Source organism: Bos grunniens, chromosome 1 (assembly GCF_055505025.1).
Source record: "Bos grunniens cultivar Pamir isolate PY7600 chromosome 1, Bosgru_T2T1.0, whole genome shotgun sequence".
Taxonomy (NCBI): domain Eukaryota; kingdom Metazoa; phylum Chordata; class Mammalia; order Artiodactyla; family Bovidae; genus Bos; species Bos grunniens.
Window position 1 is genome coordinate 32613835 of NC_141165.1, and position 21572 is coordinate 32635406.

Genomic DNA, 21572 nt, shown 5'->3' on the forward strand with positions numbered 1-21572 from the left:
AATAGTAGATACTCGTCATTACACATATGCTGAAACCCACAGAATGTACAACACCAAGAGTGAATCCTAATATAAACCATGGACTTTGGGTGCCTATGATGTGTCAAACGCAGATTAATCAACTGTAGCATATATACCACTTTGGTGGGGGATATTGATAAAGACGGAGGCCATGCACTTGTGGGAGCAAGGGGTATATGGGAACTCTGTACTTTCCTCTCAAATTTTCTGTAAATCTAAAGTACTCTAAAAAATATATAAACTTAAAAAATAAAGTCCACTTTAAACCTTTGGATGCTGCCATTTTTTAAAAGGAAGTAAATGTTTTTCAAGTAAAATTGTAATATTGTTTCCTCAGGTTTTAACTAAAACATTCCACTATTGAAATTTTAAAGTGAAGTTATATGACTAAAATGAGCCCCTTATACATAGATGGCCCAGAGCGTAAAAAATATTGACAAGTTTTGGTTGGTTGATGCACCTTTCTATAAATTCCATTAACTTTTCCTGTACCCTTATTTGAACAAATAAAAGCAATGATTAATGCAAAAAAATTTTAGTGTTGTATGTGCTGAGCAAGACAACTCAAAATATTCAATAAAAGACCATTTTGGACTCTGTACTTTGAAATAAAGCAAAAGACTGAATGAAAGCAGATAATGGACCAGGTTAGAGGAAATTGTGAGACAATGGATCAAATAAAAATTATTGGACATCCCCAAGAACCTTCTAATAGCTTAAGTGTGCCTTAAAAATAGTTTCATATTGTAATTTTTATCCTTAAGGCAAGATCGAAGGGGGGGGAATGCTTTGCCTTTTATGTTTCTATAATATTTACTTCATTACATAAAAATGTTAACATGAATTTTTCATGCTATGATAATGATGTCTCAGAACTTTTCAAAAATGAATGTATTTATTTTTGGCTCCACTGAATCTTTATTGTTGCACATGGACTGTAGAGTGATGAGCAGGACCTCTTCTTCACTGCAGTGTGCGGGTTTCTCATTGTGGTGGCTTCAATTGTGGAGCACGGGCTCTAGGCACACAGGCTTCAGTAGCTGTGGCTTGTGGGCTCTACTGTGAGGGCTCAGTGGTTGCGGCACACAGGCTTAGTGACCCCATGACATGTGGGATCTTCCCAGATCAGGGATTGAACCCATGTGTATTGGCAGGTGGATTCCTATCCACTGTACTGCCAGGGAAGTCCATGATATCTCAGAACTTTTGATGTAATAACAGAAAATTAAAAGTAAATTGTGTGACATACTGCTAGTTGTCTCCTAAATCTATTTCCCCCTTCTTTGTTAGTAATCAAGTTCTAGTTAGGCAGGCAGCTAGAGACTACATTGCCCAGTCTGCTTCGCAGTTTGGTAGGGCCATGTGATTAAATTTAGCCCAATAATACGTGAATAGAAATAATGTTTGCCATTTCTAGGCTTTGGCCTTAAAAACACTGGGGATATGTTTCTCCAGCTTCTCCTTCACCTCTTCATATAGGGTGGGGTATAGACATGGCAGTGACCCAGCTTCAGCTATCCCCCCACCAAAATAATGTAATGCTAGTGATAGCAAAGGAATAGATGGGGAGTTCTTTCCTGGTCCTTAAATAGCCTCATGGAACAGAACTGCTTCGTCAGCCTTAGGTGGTGAAATCAAAATATAACACAAGAAAGAAATAAACTACCATCCTATTTTAGCAACAAATTTTTGTGTTTTTTTTCTTTTTTTTTAGTCTCTTTATTATAGTGGCTTTACTCTAAGAACAAATTTAAAAATAAAAGGGATGTATTGATTAATGTAACTAGAAAGTCTAGGGTTTCTGTGGGCTTCAAGATTGTTTTGATCAAGGAGTCATTCCTTTCTAGGTCTCCATCTTCTATGCACTAGCCTAAAACTGAGCATGGCTCTCCCATGGTGATACAATCATCAGCCAATCACTGAAATTCAAGCAAGAGAATATAAAATCTACTTTGAACCTGAACTTCATGCCTCTCCCTCGAGCCGGGGGTGTATGGGGTATTGTAGTTGTCTCTACCAAAATAAAGATTCAGGTAGGTTTTTAAGAAAAGAAAAATGCAGGCTGGAGAGAAAGTCACACCACTATATTCATTACATGTGACTCTCAAAATTCTCATTCACTGTGAATTAAAAAAAAAAAAAAAGGAAAAATATCCCCAGGTCTGATCCTTCTTGGTAACTCCTACCTCTCTGAGAACCTCTGCCTAATAAATTGTGAACTTCTTATCTGTTGTGACTTCCCCAGGACTTGGATAGTGCCAGGAACACAGTAGAACTCAAGAAGAATTTGCTTTATTGAATTCATTTAAATTAAGTTTGGAAAGAATAATTAGGACAAAAGGGAAATCATATTTAAGCAAAATTTCAGGTTAAATTTTTTAGCTTCAATTTTATCTTTGGATATTGGGGGACTAGGCTAAATCAAATATCTGTGAAGGAAAACAGGAGTCTCTTGGATAGATTAATAATTAAAAATAATTAGAGGGAAGAAACAGATATCATTATCATTTCTTTCTTTCATGAGGCTTTTGTTACACTCTACTAGGGGAATGGTTGGGTAGGATGCTGATTGCCAACAGCAATAGGCAGTATGGAATATTTGATGAAGGGATTAAAGTTACAGAGGGTATAGTCCACCTCTAGCCCAGACCCCAGATGACAATTACAGACAGAATTGTGGTTTTCCGAGTTGGAGAGCAGGTCAGGAAAGCAGCTCCATCAGAATGCTGTCTTGAGGAACTTATTCCATTCACATTCTGTCCCTTCTCAAAAGCAACTTGGAAAGCAAAAAAACCCTAGACCATACAAAGTATAATTATTATCCTTCCAGACTCTGAAGTCCATCTTGCCTGTGCAGATACATTACAAAAAATCATACCCTTCGGGCTTTTCCCAGAAACCATCTGTTCAGGGAATACAATGTTCCACTTGAGCAAGAGCACGTGGCTTGGTGGCTACAGCCCTGTGGCCCACTGTCAAAGGAAACATCATTCATTTTCTTTGACTAGACTGAGCTAACCATAGGGAAGTGTTGTGGAGATCCAGATTCAATCCTAGGCTGGCCTTAAACATACTACTTAGGAGAGAAAGCCTAATAAAGCAAACAGTGATCAATGGTGAAAGGTGTGTAAGTTCTACAGACATTAGATTCTAAATATCTTGACAAAAGTATCTTTCTAATTTGGTCTCTTGGTCCGCTAACAATGAACTCAGAGAATATAAAGTTTCTTTTTATTAAAAAGTTCTTCATGCAGAACAGCTATGCTGTTCAAGTGAACTCTAGGCAAAGAGTAAATAATATCATAATAACTAACAAGTCCTGAGGTGTTCCTAAAGTGTTGGAAGATATTTTTAAAAATCACTTTAAGAAATCATTGCTAGATGCCTGAAAGTGATATTTTATCGCTATTATTATTATCAAATATATAATCACTAGTCTGTTTTATTGGAGAAGGCAATGGCAACCCACTCCAGTACTCTTGCCTGGAAAATCCCATGGACGGAGGAACCTGGTAGGCTGCAGTCCATGGGGTCGCAAAGAGTTGGACACGACTGAGCAACTTCACTTTCACTTTTCACTTGAATGCATTGGAGAAGGAAATAGCAACCCACTCCAGTGTTCCTGCCTGGAGAATCCCAGGGACGGCGGAGCCAGGTGGGCTGCCGTCTCTGGGGTCGCACAGAGTCAGACACGACTGAAGTGACTTAGCAGCAGCAGCAGTCTGTTTTATATTCCTTTGCCTCAAACTAGTCCCCAAACAGCAATCATTCCATTTTATATATTTGTTAACAACAACAAAAATAGACAAAAAAAATGTCTTTAACAGGCAAGATTAATATATGGTGGTAGAAATCAGAATGATAATATGAGAAGGATGGGTAACAACAGGAAAGGAGCAGAAGAGAAATTTCTGGCAGGGTAGAAATGTCTATACCTTGATCTGGTGATGGTTACAGAGGTTTATATGTTTGTAAAAGGTCATCAAGCTTTCCCTTTAAGATTTGTGTATTTTACTGCATGTAAAAGATACCTTAATTTAAAATATTTTAAAAATACATATTTTGCTTAGGTGAAATCCTAGATGTAGATGCTTTTGGTTTCAAAAATTTATTTTATTTGTAACAGCATAAGCATGAGTACTACATGGTACATTTTGGAGGCAGCATTTTCTTCACACACGGTCAAAAACTTATATTGAAATTCTCATCACATTCTACACAGTAAATTAATTCATGAGGTTGATTAATATCCCTGGAAAGTAATAGTCTTTTAAGGTAAGTTTTCTTTTTTTTTCTTTTTTAATGGAAATCTAAGGAAATTCTGCAACTCCAGCTAATTTTGCTGCAGTTTTGTGGCAGTTAAAATATGTTTTTGTCTGTAGTCCAAACACCATAAAATCCTACATCCCTAAGATTATAATCCTGTGGCTATGATTATGTCACTGGTTTTAATATAATGCTTTCAATATATTTAGATTTTGAGAATAAATCTAAAATTAGAAGAGAAAAATAATATATGCTACACCCAAAATTTTAAACACAAAATTCAGTGTTAGGATCAACTCAAAACATTTCATTTTTTTTTTATTCACTCTTAATCCTGTCCTCCCCTACGCCAGTTTACTCAAAACACAAAATCTTAGGACATAAACCCCTCCACATACAGTTATTTATTCAGTGCTAGTAGAAGGCAATGGCACCCCACTCCAGTACTCTTGCCTGGAAAATCCCACGGGTGGAGGAGCCTGGTAGGCTGCAGTCCATAGGGTTGCTAGGAGTTGGGCACGACTGAGTAACTTCACTTTTACTTTTCACTTTCATGCACTGGAGAAGGAAATGGCAACCCACTCCAATGTTCTTGCCTGGAGAATCCCAGGGACGGGGGAGCCTGGTGGGCTGCCGTCTCTGGGGTTGCACAGAGTCAGACACGACTGAAGTGACTTAGCAGCAGCAGCAGCAGCAGTAAGTTCCTAGGCACTGGGGCAATAAAGGAAAAGAAAGTAATGGCACTTTCCCCAGAGAATTTACAATCTAAATGAGGAGATAGAACAGCTCATTTTAAAAATATTACTATCAAAAAACATTTAAAATTTATTTTATCATTATTACCATTTAACAAAACATTATAAAAATATATCATATATAGTGGTGTGCTGGTAAATATTTAGCAACTGGCTGTCCAGGAAAATAAAAAAAGCCTTTATTTGCAGCTTTTGCCAATTTCTATCCTGTAAATATTTTCACCATGGCCTGATATCAAGATACTAATGTGAAATCAACTGGCTGGCAAAATTTCTCCAATTTTGACCATCTGCTGTCATGAATTGGTATACACCAATTCTGGTACATGACTGCTTCAGTATCTAGTGAGAATGCAAATTATTTCTGTAGAAGCTTCAAACCTTGTAGAATTGTCAAAGAAACTCACTTTATTAAATATCTACTAAAAATCAAGTACTGTGTTAGATATTAGGAACAAAGATGACTAATTATAGTCTTTGCCCTCAAGGATTTTATAATCCATGGGAGTGGAGTTATATAAGTAAACCACTGGCTATAAACACATACAATGATTAAATATTATGGTAAGGGAAATGTAAAGGAGGGAGCAAGCAATTGGATCATGGGCCAGGAATGCTTCCAAGTGGAGGTAATACTTGAGTCAAATGTTGGTTTTAGGCAGGAAGTACTTATTTTCAAGCACTACTGGTGACTTGATCTCAGCAGGTCTAACAGTTCGAGGTAGGCAAAAGTTATTTACCATATTATTTGGGGAAAACCCTTTTTAATTTTTCCTTATAAATCTGGCCAAAGGTAAGAATTTTAAATATTCATATCAACAGATAGATGCCAAAAATAATCAAGTTCACTTGATAGTAGCAATTTTCCTAGTGATTGAAACCAAATATTTTAATACTTTTACCAGCACTTCTTAAAATAAGTTCCACGGAGTGTTAATAAATCATGTTCAAAATAAAATTTCATGATTAAGTAAACTTGGGAAAAATTTAATGCAGGAAGTTAAGCTGGTTAGTTATTGCAGTACTTCCCAGTGGCTTTAATCTGCTTCTGTGCATTGTGATCCTTTAGGAGCAGGTTAAAATATGACTCATTTCTGCAGGGGATATTCCCAACCCAAGGGTTGAACTCAGATCTCCTACATTGCAGGTAGATTCTTTATCACCTGAACCACGAGGAAAGCACCTCCCACACGTAGTATGACTCTTTTACTGAGATTCACATGATTAGTGTTCCAAGAACTGGACTTCGGGGTATATTAAAGTACAAACGACACATTAAAAGAGTTTTAAAGGGATTTTTTTTTCAACAACCGATCCTTTGTAGACACATAGCTATTCAAGCTAGTAATCTCTCTAATTGTCATTAAGATGGCATGAAAAAAATCACTGCTTTAGTTCTACTTCACCATCTCACAATTATATCATGGGCAGTATAACACCTGACAACTGAGAGTAATTTAAAATATTTCTAGAATAGTAGTAAATGTGGTATCAAGCATGAATAAACACAACACCACTTGTTAAGCCCTAATGGCATTTGGTGAGGTAATATAACAAACCTGTGGCTTTAAATCTTGGTCCATTGCCAGTATCAAGGTTGAACTTATGAATAATGAGTTTTTTCTATGGTAGGAATTTCCATAATGGTTCTTTTACTCTCATTTTCCATGGGGTAGCTTTTGGTATTATCTTTATAAATTCCTTCCTTATTTACTTTTTAAGGTATTTCTTGAAAGTGAAAGTTAGTAATTTATTTGTGTCCAACTCTTTGTGACCCCATGGACTGTAGCCCACCAGGCTCCACTGTTCATGGGATTCTCCAGGCAAGAATACTGGAGTGGGTTGCCATTTCCTTCTCCAGGGGATCTTCCCGACCCAGGGATCAAACCCAGGTCTCCCACATTGCCGGCAGCCTCTTTACTGACCAAGTGTTCAGGAAAGACACTTGGAGTCCTCTAATAAAAAATCCACCACCCACCCATTCCCAGGGTTACTCAAGCCATAGCAGATGTATCAGCTATTTTCTCAGAATCAGCAGGAAGTTGTCCTGAGAGAATATATATAGAAGCAAGACACTTGTGTTTGGAGAAGAGGGGAAAGACCTGTGCACTGTTTGGATTTCACTCGGAACAGAGCAGTCCAGGTTTGGTAGGCAGTGACTTATCTGTGTCTGTGTGAGACACTCCAGAGTTGGAAGAATTTCTCCCTCCTTCTAGCTTCTTATCTCCTTACTGGTGTTACCCAAATGTCCAGTGATGATGTAGTCTGTTAAGGTCAGCCTCCCCAGGGACAGAGAATGGAGAACAAGGAAGTGAGGGCCCACAAAGAATAATCAACACACCTTCAGGGCCAACTAAACAGTGACAGAGGCTGCCATTTTGAAATTTCTTCTCCCTAATTTATGTTGACAGATGTTTATGTATTACCCAAAACAGAATACATCTAGTATCTTCAGAGTGTGTAGACCTAGGCCAGACAAATACAGCATACTGTTGCCTGCTTTGGCAAACAAAGCTTTATTGGAATCCAACCATGCACACCAACTCTACAAAGGCAGCATTAAGTATTTTCAGGAGAGACTTTAGGCTGGGAAAGCCTAAAATATTTACTATCTGGCCTTTGATAGAAAAGGTTTACCAATCCCTGGTATAGATAGTCCTTTTACTTTTCAAATTTTCAAAAATGTTTCCAAAGTGACTTTAAGTTTATATTCTTAAAATCAGATTTTCTCTGTGAAAAGATTCAGGTTATTTCATACTAAAAAGTAAATTATAGTTAAGCCTGTGTAATAGCTAGGCTAGCATATGCAGCTGAAAAGTGGGAAAATAAAATGTTTGTTTTGAAAATATCCTTTTTTAAGATCAAAACATCTGGATATTTCCCAAGACATCTGGAACACCAACTGATTGGCTCATTTATATTTAGCCAGGTGCATTTTGTAAACACTAGCAGTAAAAATTAAGCATTATAGGTAAAAATAATAATTTCATGTAACATTTTTGTACAAAATACTTCATATCGGCTTTCTTGTTTTCTTAAAATGCACCAAGAAGTATGAAGTCTATAAATCTGCCAGAGACTTTGGAGTATTTAAAGAATATGATATTGTCTTTTTTATTCGATCATGGATTCTCTATAATCTCATTGTCTGAATGATAGAAGATATCATCATGAGTTTTTTAAAAGGCCTCAAAACTTAAACAATGTATTTTTCAGTAACTATGTAGTAGAATATCAGCAAAAGGTATGAGAAATTTCCCTTCTCTGAACAATTAAACTGAAATAAAACTTGTTCCTTGGTTGCTCAGTGTCAGCTCTTTTGATGTCAGAATTGCTACCGGTTAGAGCCAAATACATTGTCATTAAAGGGTCTGGGGCTTTGGAGCCAGACTGAGGTTTTATTGCTGGCTCAAATTCCTTTTAGGCTGTTAGGGCCTAAGTTTCTACTTAAAAAAATGAGGATAAAAATTTTATTGATGAAATAGTATATACGGTGCCTGAAAAAGAATAATAATAACAATAAAACAGTGGCTCCCATTTATTGACTTACTATGTGCAGGTCACTCAACTTAGTATGTCATATACTTTACATCATGTAATCCTTACAAATGCCATAAAAGTAAGTACTATTATTATATGTCATTCAGAGATGAGTTAACTGAAGTATTAACTTCTAATTTTCAAATTCTACCCTGAGAATGGTAGTTACCAAACATTTACTGCCTGGAGACTTGACATTGTCTTCTCTTAAGGTTCAGAGGGGCTTACCTAGTGGCTCACAGGTAAAGAATTTGCCTGGAGTGCAGGAGACATGAATTCAATCGCTGGGTGGGGAAGATCCCCTGGGGGAGGGCATGACAACCCACTCCAGTACTCTTGCCTAAAGAATCCAATGAAGAGAAGCGTGGCAGGCCAGTTTAAATTGTTTGCAAAGTTACACACTTTATAAGAGGCGGAGCTGGGGTCAGAGACTAGGAAGAACCCCCCACTACTTCCCAGGGCCATTGACTTTAACCTTTACTATACTACCTCAGCAAAAAGTAGCTATTACTAGTATCATTACCATGGACATTAGTTTAAGAAAATAAAAAATTAATACACTAAAAATATGCATATGTTAGAAACTTCACAAATGTAATTAGGGAATCTAACAGTTTCATGTATAACCTTTTGAATTGAGAGCATCTACCTTTGTACTTCACTTTGCACCCTTATGGCAGAAAGTGAAGAGGAACTAAAAAGCTTCTTGATGAAAGTGAAAGACAGTGAAAAAGTTGTCTTAAAGCTCAACATTCAGAAAACGAAGATCATGGCATCTGGTCCCATCACTTCATGGGAAATGGATGGGTAAACAGTGGAAACAGTGTCAGACTTTATTATTTTGGGCTCCAAAATCACTGCAGATGGTCATTGCAGCCATGAAATTAAAAGACACTTACTCCTTGGAAGGAAAGTTATGACCAACCTAGATAGCATATTGAAAAGCAGAGATATTATTTTGCTAACAAAGGTCTGTCTAGTCAAGGCTATGGTTTTTCCGGTGGTCATATATGGATGTGAGAGTTGGACTGTGAAGAAAGCTGAGTGCCAAAGAATTGATGCTTTTGAAAAGTGGTGTTGGAGAAGACTCTTGAGAGTCCCTTGGACTGCAAGGAGATCCAACCAGTCTGTCCTAAAGGAGATCAGCCCTGGGTGTTCATTGGAAGGACTGATGCTGAGGCTGAAACTCCAATACTTTGGCCACCTCATGCGAAGAGTTGACTCATTGGAAAAGACCCTAATGCTGGGAGGGATTGGGGGCAGGAGGAGAAAGGGACGACAGAGGATAAATTGGCTGGATGGCATCACTGACTCGATGGACATGAGTTTGAGTGAACTCTGAGAGTTGGTGATGGACGGGGAGGCCTGGCGTGCTGTGATTCATGGGGTCGCAAAGAGTCGGACACGACTGAGTGACTGAACTGAACTGAACCTTTATACTGAATTGCAAAGTAAATATGAGGACAACTTCTAAAAGTTAAAATAGAGCCAAGCACTCCACATCTGAATCCACTTTCCTACAGCAATCTTTCTATAGAACAGAATCTGAAATTTTGTATTCCAAAGTTGCATTCACATTTGCAGTAGATATCTTAAATAATGTGTGTTGCCGAAAAGTGACAAAGTCTGCAATTATATCATATCCAAGTTCTAAGAAAGAAAGGTGCAGTAATGTTTGTGAAAAAGCATAGTGACATATGCACTCTATGCCAGAAAAAATCAATTTGAGTTCCTGGTTTTTGTATCCTCACTTCTAAATGTCAGTCAGAGCGATATGCAGAAAATATGTAGCTTGCCTGGCTTTGCCCTTGCCTAAACAGTCTCGGTCAACATCGAAATCAGACTGATTATATTCTTTGCAACCAAAGATGGAGAAGCTCTATACAGTCATCAAAAACAAGACTGGGAGCTGACTGGGGCTCAGATCATGAACACCTTATTGCCAAATTGAGACTGAAATTGAAGAAAGTAGGGAAAACCACTAGAGCATTCAGATATGACCTAAATCAAATCCCTTATGATTATACAGTGAAAGTGAGAAATAGATTTAAGGGATTAGATCTGATAGACAAAGTACCTGATGAACTATGGACTGAGGTTTGTGACATTGTACAGGAGACAGGGAGCAAGACCATCCCCGTGGAAAAGAAATGCAAAAAAAGCAAAATGACTGTCTGAGGAGGCCTTACAAATAGCTGTGAAAGGAAGAGAAGCGAAAAGCAAAGGAGAAAAGGAACGATATAAGCATCTGAATGCAGAGTTCCAAAGAATAGCAAGTAGAGATAAGAAAGCCTTCGTTAGCAATCAATGCAAAGAAATAGAGGAAAACAACAAAATGGGAAAGACTAGAGGTCTCTTCAAGAAAGTTAGAGATACCAAGGGAACATTTCATGCAAAGATGGGCTCAATAAAGGACAGAAATGGTATGGACCTAACAGAAGCAGAAGATATTCAGAAGAGGTGGCAAGAATACACAGAAGAACTGTACAAAAAAGATCCTCACGACCCAGATAATCACGATGGTGTGATCACTCACCTAGAGCCAGACATCCTGGAATGTGAAGTCAAGTGGGCCTTAGAAAGCATCACTATGAACAAAGCTAATGGAATTCCAGTTGAGATATTTCAAATCCTGAAAGATGATGCTGTGAAAGTGCTGCACTCAATATGCCAGCAAATTTGGAAAACTCAGCAGTGGCCACAGGACTGGAAAAGGGCAGATTTCATTCCAATCCCAAAGAAAGGCAATACCAAAGAATGCTCAAACTACCGCACAATTGCACTCATCTCACACGCTAGTAAAGTAATGTTCAAAATTCTCCAAGGCAGGCTTCAGCAATATGTGAATCGTGAACTTCCAGATGTTCAAGCTGGTTTTAGGAAAGGCAGAGGAACCAGAGATCAAATTGCCAACATCCGCTGGATCATGGAAAAAGCAAGAGAGTTCCAGAAAAACATCTCTATTTCTGTTTACTGACTATGCCAAAGCCTTTGACTGTGTGGATCACAATAAACTGTGGAAAATTCTGAAAGAGATGGGAATACCAGACCACCTGACCTGCCTCTTGAGAAACCTATATGCAGGTCAGGAAGCAAGAGTTAGAACTGAACATGAAACAACAGACTGGTTCCAAATAGGAAAAGGAGTATGTCAAGGCTGTATATTGTCACCCTGCTTATTGAATTTATATGCAGAGTACATCATGAGAAATGCTGGACTGGAAGAAGCACAAGCTGGAATCAAGATTGCCAGGAGAAATATCAATAACCTCAGATATGCAGATGACACCACCCTTATGGCAGAAAGCGAAGAGGAACTAAAAAGCCTCTTGATGAAAGTGAAAGAGGAGAGTGAAAAAGTTGGCTTAAAGCTCAACATTCAGAAAATGAAGATCATGGCATCTGGTCCCATCACTTCATGGGAAATAGATGGGGAAACAGTGGAAACAGTGTCAGACTTTATTTTTGGGGGCTCCAAAATCACTGCAGATGGTCATTGCAGCCATGAAATTAAAAGACACTTACTCCTTGGAAGGAAAGTTATGACCAACCTAGATAGCATATTGAAAAGCAGAGATATTACTTTGCCAACAAAGGTCCATCTAGTCAAAGTTATGGTTTTTCCAGTGGTCATGTATGGATGTGAGAGTTGGACTGTGAAGAAAGCTGAGTGCCGAAGAATTGATGCTTTTGAACTGTGGTGCTGGAGAAGACTCTTACGAGTCTCTTGGATTGCAAGGAGATCTAACCAGTCCATCCTAAAGAGACCAATCCTGGGTGTTCATTGGAAGGACTGATGCTGAGGCTGAAACTCCAATACTTTGGCCACCTCATGGGAAGAGTTGACTCATTGGAAAAGACCCTGAAGCTGGGAGGGATTGGGGGCAGGAGGAGAGGGGATGACAGAGGATGAGATGGCTGTATGGCATCACCAACTCGATGCACATGAGTTTGGGTGACCCCGGGAGTTGGTGATGGACATGGAGGCCTGGAGTGCTGCAATTCACGAGGTTGCAAAGAGTCGGACATGACTGAGCGATTGAACTGGACTGAACAGAAACAGTCTCAGACTAGGGATTAAAACTCCTATCTGAATAGACCTTCTCCCCTCCTACTTTTTTTGTTTGTTTTTAATCCATCATCAGATTTAAGGATGGTTTGAATTTCTGCAAAGAAATGGCATATAACCAACAACAAAAAAACTGCTTCAAAAGTTTGGCTTTTATTGCAACATTTGGACAAGTTTTGAAGAAGATGTCTTCAAACAGTTAAAGTGCTCCAATAAAATCAAAATTTTCATCTACCAACTTTCAACAAGCTATTTCCTGCAAATTCTGCAAAGAAACCGTTCCATACTCTGCACTTCAGCTGGGGACAGAAAACGTTAGAAATGTGAACAGCTTCTTCAGTTTTGTCTTTTCATCATTCCATTTTTTCCACTTGTGTTTAACCTCGAATTCGATCCTTTTTTTGGGTTACTCACTCACTGGAGAATTTCTGAACAAATGAGTATGCCGCCTGGTGGTGAAAGGTGTTTATCAGCCATTTACAAAGAATTGGAACTTTCCTGGATCCTTTAAGAAAAAGACAGTGCCTTTGATACTTCTGCTTGCATGACCAAGTATTCAACTTATTTGTTTCAATTAGAATTAAAGTCAAGTATTGTTCCTTACTATTATTTAATCTTAGTTTTAGCTGGTCAGTATAATGAGCAGAAAATCGTTGTTCAGTTGTGTCCTGCTACCCCATGGACTGCAAAACGCCAGGCTTCCCTGTCCTTCACTATCTCCCGGAGTCTGCTCAAACTCCATTCCATTGAGTTGGTACAGCCATCCAACCATCTCATCCTCTGTCGCCCCCTAGCAGAAAATAGCTAGAGAGAAATAAAGGTCTAGACCCTGAAGGATTCCTGTCTTTCTCCACTTTAGGGACCTGTGGAGAACTCAAGACACAGCACCCTAATGCAGCCACTTATTCAGAAGTCAAGCTGAGAATGTACTTCATAGGCCTTAAAAACAGTCTGAATTTTGCTTTTCTTACTCTTGGTACAAGATTTGATAGCTTAAAAATAGATACTGCTGCTGCTGCTGCTAAGTCGCATCAGTTGTGTCCAACTCTGTGTGACCCCAGAGATAGCAGCCCACCAGGCTCCTCTGTCCCTGGGATTCTCCAGGCAAGAATACTGGAGTGGGTTGCCATTTCCTTCTCCAGTGCATGAAGTGAAAAATGAAAGTGAAGTCTCTCAGTCGTGTCCGACTCTTCAGGACCCCATGGACTGTAGCCTACCAAGCCCCTCCGTCCATGGGATTTTCTAGGCAAGAGTACTGGAGTGGGGTGCCATTGCCTTCTCCAAAAAATAGATACTGAAGAATTTAAATTCTAACTTCGTTTGGAAAATCTATAATGCACAATAACTCACCTAATTTTTATGATTACTAATAGCTTAAAATGCAAAATTAAATTTATTCTTAAGGATAATAGACTGTTTTATGGGAGCTTTTTATAGCTGATGATAGAAGAGATTAAATTACCACTTTAACAGTGAATTGTTTTAAATATTTTAATAACATGCTGATTTTTACAAGAGAACCTTAACTGTTCCCTAATCAGTAGATAGGTTGCAACATAAAATACAGGATGCCAATTAAACTTCAATTTCAGGCATATAATAAATTTTTTAGTATAAGTATGCCCCCTACAATATTTGGGACATGGATTACTGAAAAAAGCTTCTGTTTATTTAAATCTTATAAGTAAATGGGAATCCTGTACTTTTATTTGCTAAATCTAGCTTTGAATGATTTTCAAGAATTCAGTTGACTATCAACACCCTTTACATTCACCCATTTATTCATTCTGGAGAAGGCAATGGCAACCCACTCCAGTACTCTTGCCTGGAAAATCCCATGGACATGGACAGAGGTGCCTGGTGGGCTATAGTCCATGGGGTCCCGAAGAGTTGGACATGACTGAGCGACTTCACTTTCACTTTTCACTTTCTTGCATTGGAGAAGGAAATGGCGACCCACTCCAGTATTCTTGCCTGGAGAATCCCAGGGACAGAGGAGCCTGGTGGGCTGCCATATATGGGATCACACAGAGTCAGACACGACTGATGCAACTTAGCAGCAGCAGCAGCATTCATTCATTCACTCACTCATAAATTCATCTAATAAATATTTGAGTACTTTCTATACTATTGTCAACATGAGGAATAGTTTTGCAAACATCCCCTAACTTATACATCAGTGGTTCTCATTTGTAGTTGTCATTGTAATCAGCGGGGGAGCTTTTTCAAATATGTTAATAGAGCCCTGGATACAACCATCTAAGATTTTGAATTACCTGTTCTGGGGTATGACCTGGATATTAAATTTTTGTCACCTCCCCAGCTGATTCTAATGTATGGCCAAGGTTGAGAATCACTGCTATAGATGGAGACAAACTGTTTCTTAGTCTTCATTTTTGCAACACCTACATCTGCCACCAGGTGTGCCCATTAATGCTTGATTCACTCAGCATATCAACTCTCTTCATACGTGCAAACTGCATTCAATTTTAACTAATTGAGATTTTTCCAAAGCAAGATAACTTTTAAAGAAAGTATTATGTGTTTTTCTATTAAACTATTTGCCTTGATTATAAAACTATGAATATTTAAATAAATACATCTCTGCATTCATTCAAAAATATTTATTTCTGCCTAAGCACTGGGCATTGTACAAGGCATGGGATGGAGTCATGAAAAAGACAAAGCTTTTCTTGCAGGAGGACAGACAATATGAAAACAAAAAATAAATACTTTCTATGAAGAAAAAGAGACAAAGAATCAAAAAAATATTAAGTAGTGGAAAAGGATAGCATTATAGATAGAGCAATCATGAAAACCTTCCCCTGGGACATTTTATGAGATGAAGGACTGAATCTGCAAAGATATCCAGTGATTGGTAAAAGAAATAGCATGTAGGAAGGCCCTGCTGCTGCTAAGTCACTTCAGTCGTGTCCAACTCTGTGCAACCCCATAGACAGCAGCCCACCAGGCTCCCCCAACCCTGGGATTCTCCAGGCAAGAATACTGGAGTGGGTTGCCATTTCCTTCTCCAATAGGAAGGCCCTGAAGCCAGAGCAAACTTGGTGTATTTTTAGGAAGAGTTGGAAGGAGAGTGTGACTGGAGCAATGGTAGTGGGGTGAGTGATATAAGATGGGACTAGACAAGGGTATGTAGGTCCTTAGGCCAAGGTAAAGATACTGGGCCATATTCTGGGCTGTGGGGCAACATTCACAGTCTAATTTACATTGGAACAATATCACCGTGGCTTCCATGTAGAGACTGGATGGTAGGATAATGGTCTGGTAGAAGTAGGCAGACATTTAGGAGACTATGATGGTGACTTAGACCAGGGTGGTAGCTGTAGAGGTTTCAGGACATAGTTGGATGCAGTATGTATTTTGAAAGTAATCAAACGGCTCTTGCAGATAGGTTGGATGTAAGGAGTAAAGGAAAGAGGAAATAAGAATGTCTGAGATTTTAGCCATCTACTAAGATGGGGCTAAAAGACTGACACAAGAGTTCTGTTAAGACCAGGTTAAGTTTAAGGCACTTAAAGGTCATCCCAATGGATAGGTAATAATGGCATATATGTGTATTTGGAGCTTAGAAGAACAATCAAGGCTGCAGATATAAATGAGATCATCACTAGTACATGGAAGGGTACTTTTTTTCCTCTCAAGTTTAACTGTTTTTAAACAAAGTGGTTTGGTCATTTCCTTTCCTACTTTCTTTAGGAGTTATACCTTGACCTTCTCAACTACACTGGAACCTGATGACTTGTAATCTTTTACTACAGAAAATATGTATAAAAGGAAACGTTGCCCCTGCAACTTTTTAAATTTCCCTGGGATGAACACAAGAGTAATTGTGCAAATTATATTGGATGATGCATGAGGCCATTTTAGAGTATGACTAAAAAAACTTTCTGATGACTAAGAAGTGATAATTTTCAGCTGTAACTACCTTTTTTCTTAAAATTGTTTTTTCATATATTTTAATATTCAAACAATCCAGAAGTATCTTTAAATAGTAAGTAAATTATACACAAAAATTAGATGTTTTATACAATTATATATTTTAGAAAGAATTTCATATAAGTAGCATTATTTTTTGATAGGTTAAAATGAGAATTGTAATACATCAACTAATCTGTATTATAATATTTACTAGGGAATATTCAGTTAGCTAAGTTATTAGAAAGCTGAGTTATATTAGAAAAGAAAGGATTATGAGTTTCATATTTGCCAATAAACTAGTTATATGACTGAATACAAGTTGTTTAGCTGCCTGCGAACTTTGTTTTCACATTTGAAGAAGCCTACTTCTAAATCTATTTCTAAAGTCTTTTGATTAAATGAAATAGTGTATGTAAAAATATTTTATAAATATAAAATTGTACATGAAAGAAATTATAAATAAATCATGGACTATTGTCCACTTTCTTGTCTATTAGCAGATATCATATATATCTAGTACTTAAGAACTCAAGGCAGATGGCAATGATGATAACCTTGTTATGATAAATTAGTCACAAAGTATTTTAAACTCAAAAATTAAAAGTCTAAAATTTTTACTTTTTTAAACTTGCTTTTCTGATGGTATTAGTTTATTTCTTTTCCTTGAGTTGTTAAGGTGACTGAGTTTATCTTTTTCTGCCCTCTATCCTTGATAAGGATAAATGAGGTATTTGAGATGGTGAAATTAAGGAGTAACCACTGATAGATGGGTAAAGAAAACTATAAAGAATTCAGATAAGGCACACGATAGACTGGAACTCAGCTCTCCTTCAAAATTTACAGTATAAGTATTATATGTGTTTACATTAGTGATTATTGTTGTTGTTAAGTTGTTAAGTAGTGTCTGACTCTTTGAGGCCCCGTGGATTGTAGTATGCCAGGTTCCTCTGTCCTCCTCTATCTCCCAGACTTGCTCATATTCATGTCCATTGAGTCAGTGATGCTATCTAACCATCTTATCCTCTGCCACCCTTTTCTCCTTTTGCCTTCAATCTTTCCTGTCATCAGGATCTTTTCCAATGAATCAGCTGTTCGCATCAGGTGGCCAAAGTACTGAAGCTTCAGCTCCAGCAACAGTCCTTACCAATGAATATTCAAGGTTGATTTCCTTTAGGATTGACTGGTTTGATCTCCTTGCAGTTCAAGGGACTCTCAAGAGTCTTCTCTGGCACTGCAGTTCAAAAGCATCAATTCTTCCAGTGCTCAGCCTTCTTCATCTCACATCCATTCATGACTACTGGAAAAACCACAGCTTTGGCTCTATGGACCTTTATTGGCAAAGTGATGTCTCTGCTTTTCAATATGCTATCTAGGTTTGTCATAGCTTTCCTTCCAAGGAGCAAGTGTCTTTTAATATCATGGCTGCAGTCACTGTCTGCAGTGGTTTCAGAGCCCAGGAAAATAAAATCTGTCACTGTTTCCAATTTCTATTTGCCATGAAGTGATGGGACTGGGTGCCATAGTCTTTGTTTTTTGAATGTTGAGTTTCAAGCCAGGTTTTCACTCTCCTCTCTCAACCTCATCAAGAGTCTCTTTAGTTCCTCTTCACTTTTTGCCACAGGAATGGTATCATCTGCATATCTGCAGTGCTGCTATTTCTCCCACCAATCTTGATTCCAGCTTGCGATTTATCCAGCCTGGCATTTCTCATGATGTACTCTGCATAGAAGTTAAATAAGCAGGGTGACAATATACAGCCTTGATGTACTCCTTTCCCAATTTTGAACCAGTCCATTGTTCCATGTTCGGTTCTAACTGTTGCTTCTTGACTTGCATATAGATTTCTCAGGAGACAGGTAAGGTGGTCTGGTACTCCCATCACTTCAGGAGTTTTCCACAATTTGTTGTGATTCACAACAGTCAAAGACTTTAGTGTAGCCAATGAAGCAGATGTTTTTTTCTGAAATATATTACTAAAAGCTTTTTAAAGGAAGTTAATTTTAATTCATCATCAAAAAAGCTATTATTGTTCAGCTTTTAGAGTATGGAAATAGTTGTATTAAATAGCAATAGGATTCATTCCCATTTATACCCCAGATACCTGGACCTATGAATACTGTCTATGGAAGAAACAATACCATGTATTGGATGCTGATTTAGACATAAACAGTCTCCTGAATGGAGAAGGCAATGGCACCCCACTCCAGTACTCTTGCCTGGAAAATCCCATGGACGGAGGAGCCTGGAAGGCTGCAGTCCATGGGGTCGCTAAGAGTCGGATACAACTGAGCGTCTTCACTTTCACTTTTTACTTTCATGCATTGGAGAAGGAAATGGCAACCCACTCCAGTGTTCTTACCTGGAGAATCCCAGGGACAGGGGAGCCTCGTGGGCTGCCATCTATGGGGTTGCACAGAGTTGGACACGACTGAAGCGACTTAGCAGCAGCAGCAGCAGTCTCCTGAAGAATATGGAAGTGGCATCATTTATTATTACTCATATTGATCCACTAGCAAAATTTTTGTTCCCTGTACCTACAACCTTATCTTCTAATCTACAGGTCTGAGTTTTAAATGGAGGAATGCTTCCAACAGGAGACACAGTTAGAACACTACATGAAGACAGAGAACGGGAGTAACAAATAGACAAGCCAAAGAATGCCAAAAACTGCTGCAAACTACCAGAAGCTAGGAGGCAAGGGGGGGATCTCCCTGTATGTTTCAGAGAGAGTATAGCCCTGCAGACACCTTGATTTTGGGCTTCTAGCTTCTAGAGCTGTGATCCAATAGATTTTTGGGGTAATTTTTTTTAAGCCACCTAGTTTATGGTACTTTATTATGGCAGCCTTAGAAAAGTGAGACAGCCACTTTTAATAAATCTTCTAGATTTAACAAGGCACAGCACTTTAGAAAGATTTACTATTTTCTAGGAACTATTGGCTAAGGGGTTGTGTCTCCTATCTTTCTGAAGCAGTTAAGAAGGAACAAGAAGGTAAATTGAATCCGGTAGTACAACTCTTAAGTGAAAAAAAAAATGTTTATGCTCGCCACAATAAAGCACGCTTTGTGTTTTTCACTTTAAGACAACATTAGGAGATTCTAGATACTGCCAAGTAGACTTGGAGAATACGAGCCAGCTTTATAAGTAACAGAGGATGATTTAACATCCAGTGATGTACTTTTAAACTTCATGCAAGCCAAGGGTCAAAAGACAGGAGAGGTCATTTATGCTGCCCAAACTCCTAGAGCAATATTTGATTTGGGCCAAAGAATACAGACACTTCAGAAAGATGGGGGGAGGAGGACAGGGAAACTTTAAATAATACCATAAGGAAACTTTTAAAGGAGTATAACATCCATCATTTTGTCAACAGTGATTTGGTTAAGGCTGAGAATTTAGAACAGTTCAATAGGACTTTGAAATCTAAAATGTGGTGTTACTTTGTTGCTCAAAACCCATTTAATACATTGATATAATCCATCACTTTATCACTAGTTACAACCACCAGAAAATCTACCAAAAAATCTATAAATGTCATAGTTAGGAATTCTTTAAAACTTTAAGAGGAAAAAACAGGAAATTCCATTTTGTGAGAGAGAAAATCATGGTGTCTGGTTAAAAGATTTGAAAAGTGGTTCCAGGAGATAGTAACAAGAAAGATATATTCAGTAACAAAAGTGGTAATCAGAAGTTAGCAACTAATTTTTAATGTAAAAGATCATAATTAGGCAGAAATAAGCTGCTGCTGCTACTGCTGCTAAGTCACTTCAGTCGTGTCTGACTCTGTGTGACCCCATAGACGGCAGCCCACCAGGCTCCCCCATCCCTGGGATTCTCCAGGCAAGAACACTGGAGTGGGTTGCCATTTCCTTCTCCAGTGCATGAAAGTGAAAAGTGAAAGTGAAGTCGCTCAGTCGTGTCCGACTCTTAGCGACCCCATGGACTTCAGCCTTCCAGGCTCCTCCATCCATGGGATTTTCCAGGCAGGAGAACTGGAGTGGGGTGTCATTGCCTTCTCTGAAATAAGCTGCAGGAAGAACCAAAAATCATAACCAAATGTCAAGAGTAAGTACACAATATAAAAAAAGAAATTAGACAAAGGGACATGATGGGGATTAGATCGTTCTCATGAAAGTGTTGGGCTGCCTTGAAAATATTAATAGTTGGAGAAGGCTTTGATGATTCAGAAACTTTACATGGTGGAAAATAGGTGAGTAAAATGCTTTTTATACATATGGGGAAATGGCAGGGGGAAGGGATGCATTGGGAATTTGGGATTAAGAGATGCACACTATTACATATAAAATAGATAAACAATGGTCTACTGTGTCACAGGGATCTATATTCAGTATTTGGTAGTAACATATAATGGAAAAGAATCTGAAAAAAGTATATATATTATATATGTATGTGTGTGTGTGTTAGTTGTTCAGTCATGTCTGACTCTTTTCAACCCCATGGACTGTAGCCCACCAGGTGCCTCTGTCCATGGGATTCTCCAGGCAAGAAAACTGGAGTGGGTTGCCATTTCTTTCTCTAATTATATATGTATATGTAATATGTATACATATATATGTGTAACAGACTTACTTCATCATATACCTGAAACATTGTAAATCAACTATACTTCCATTAAAAAAAAAAAACCAAAAACTGTTTTTATATTACACTACTGAGCAATATTTCAATGTTACTTTCCCGTGAAGCTTAAGGATGTCTGATAGTTGGGATTTAAGCAGATCAAGGCCCCAGAACTAGGAAATCACTTCCAAAGATGCTATCTTCTGGTGTGGAAGACCATGTTTTCTAGAAGAATAAGTATAAACTATCTTCTATAAATACTTTTATTTAGAAAATAGTAAATTAATTCAGGCCAGCTTCTATGAACCTCTCAGAATTTTATGCTGGATCTTTTGCTGCTAGCTAGCCAAGAGAAAAAGTGAGAAGACCACATGAAACATTTTACTGTCAACCCTGGAAGA

At 38.2% G+C, this 21572-nt stretch overlaps 1 long non-coding RNA gene across 7 annotated transcripts in view; it reads right to left on the minus strand.

Annotated features, from left to right (window-relative positions):
- Nucleotides 1-21572, minus strand: part of LOC147379244 (uncharacterized) — an 81284-nt gene that overhangs the window by 22944 nt on the left and 36768 nt on the right. For 3 of the 7 annotated variants that reach the window (XR_015158312.1, XR_015158394.1, XR_015158400.1), the window contains one exon: nucleotides 4114-4998. The exons of 1 other annotated variant lie outside the window; for it this stretch is intronic. This is a non-coding gene — a long non-coding RNA (uncharacterized LOC147379244). Of the gene's footprint in view, nucleotides 1-4113; nucleotides 4999-18949; nucleotides 19052-21572 lie in introns of those variants that run through there. 3 more of the 7 variants (XR_015158298.1, XR_015158392.1, XR_015158318.1) reach the window with 2 other exon arrangements.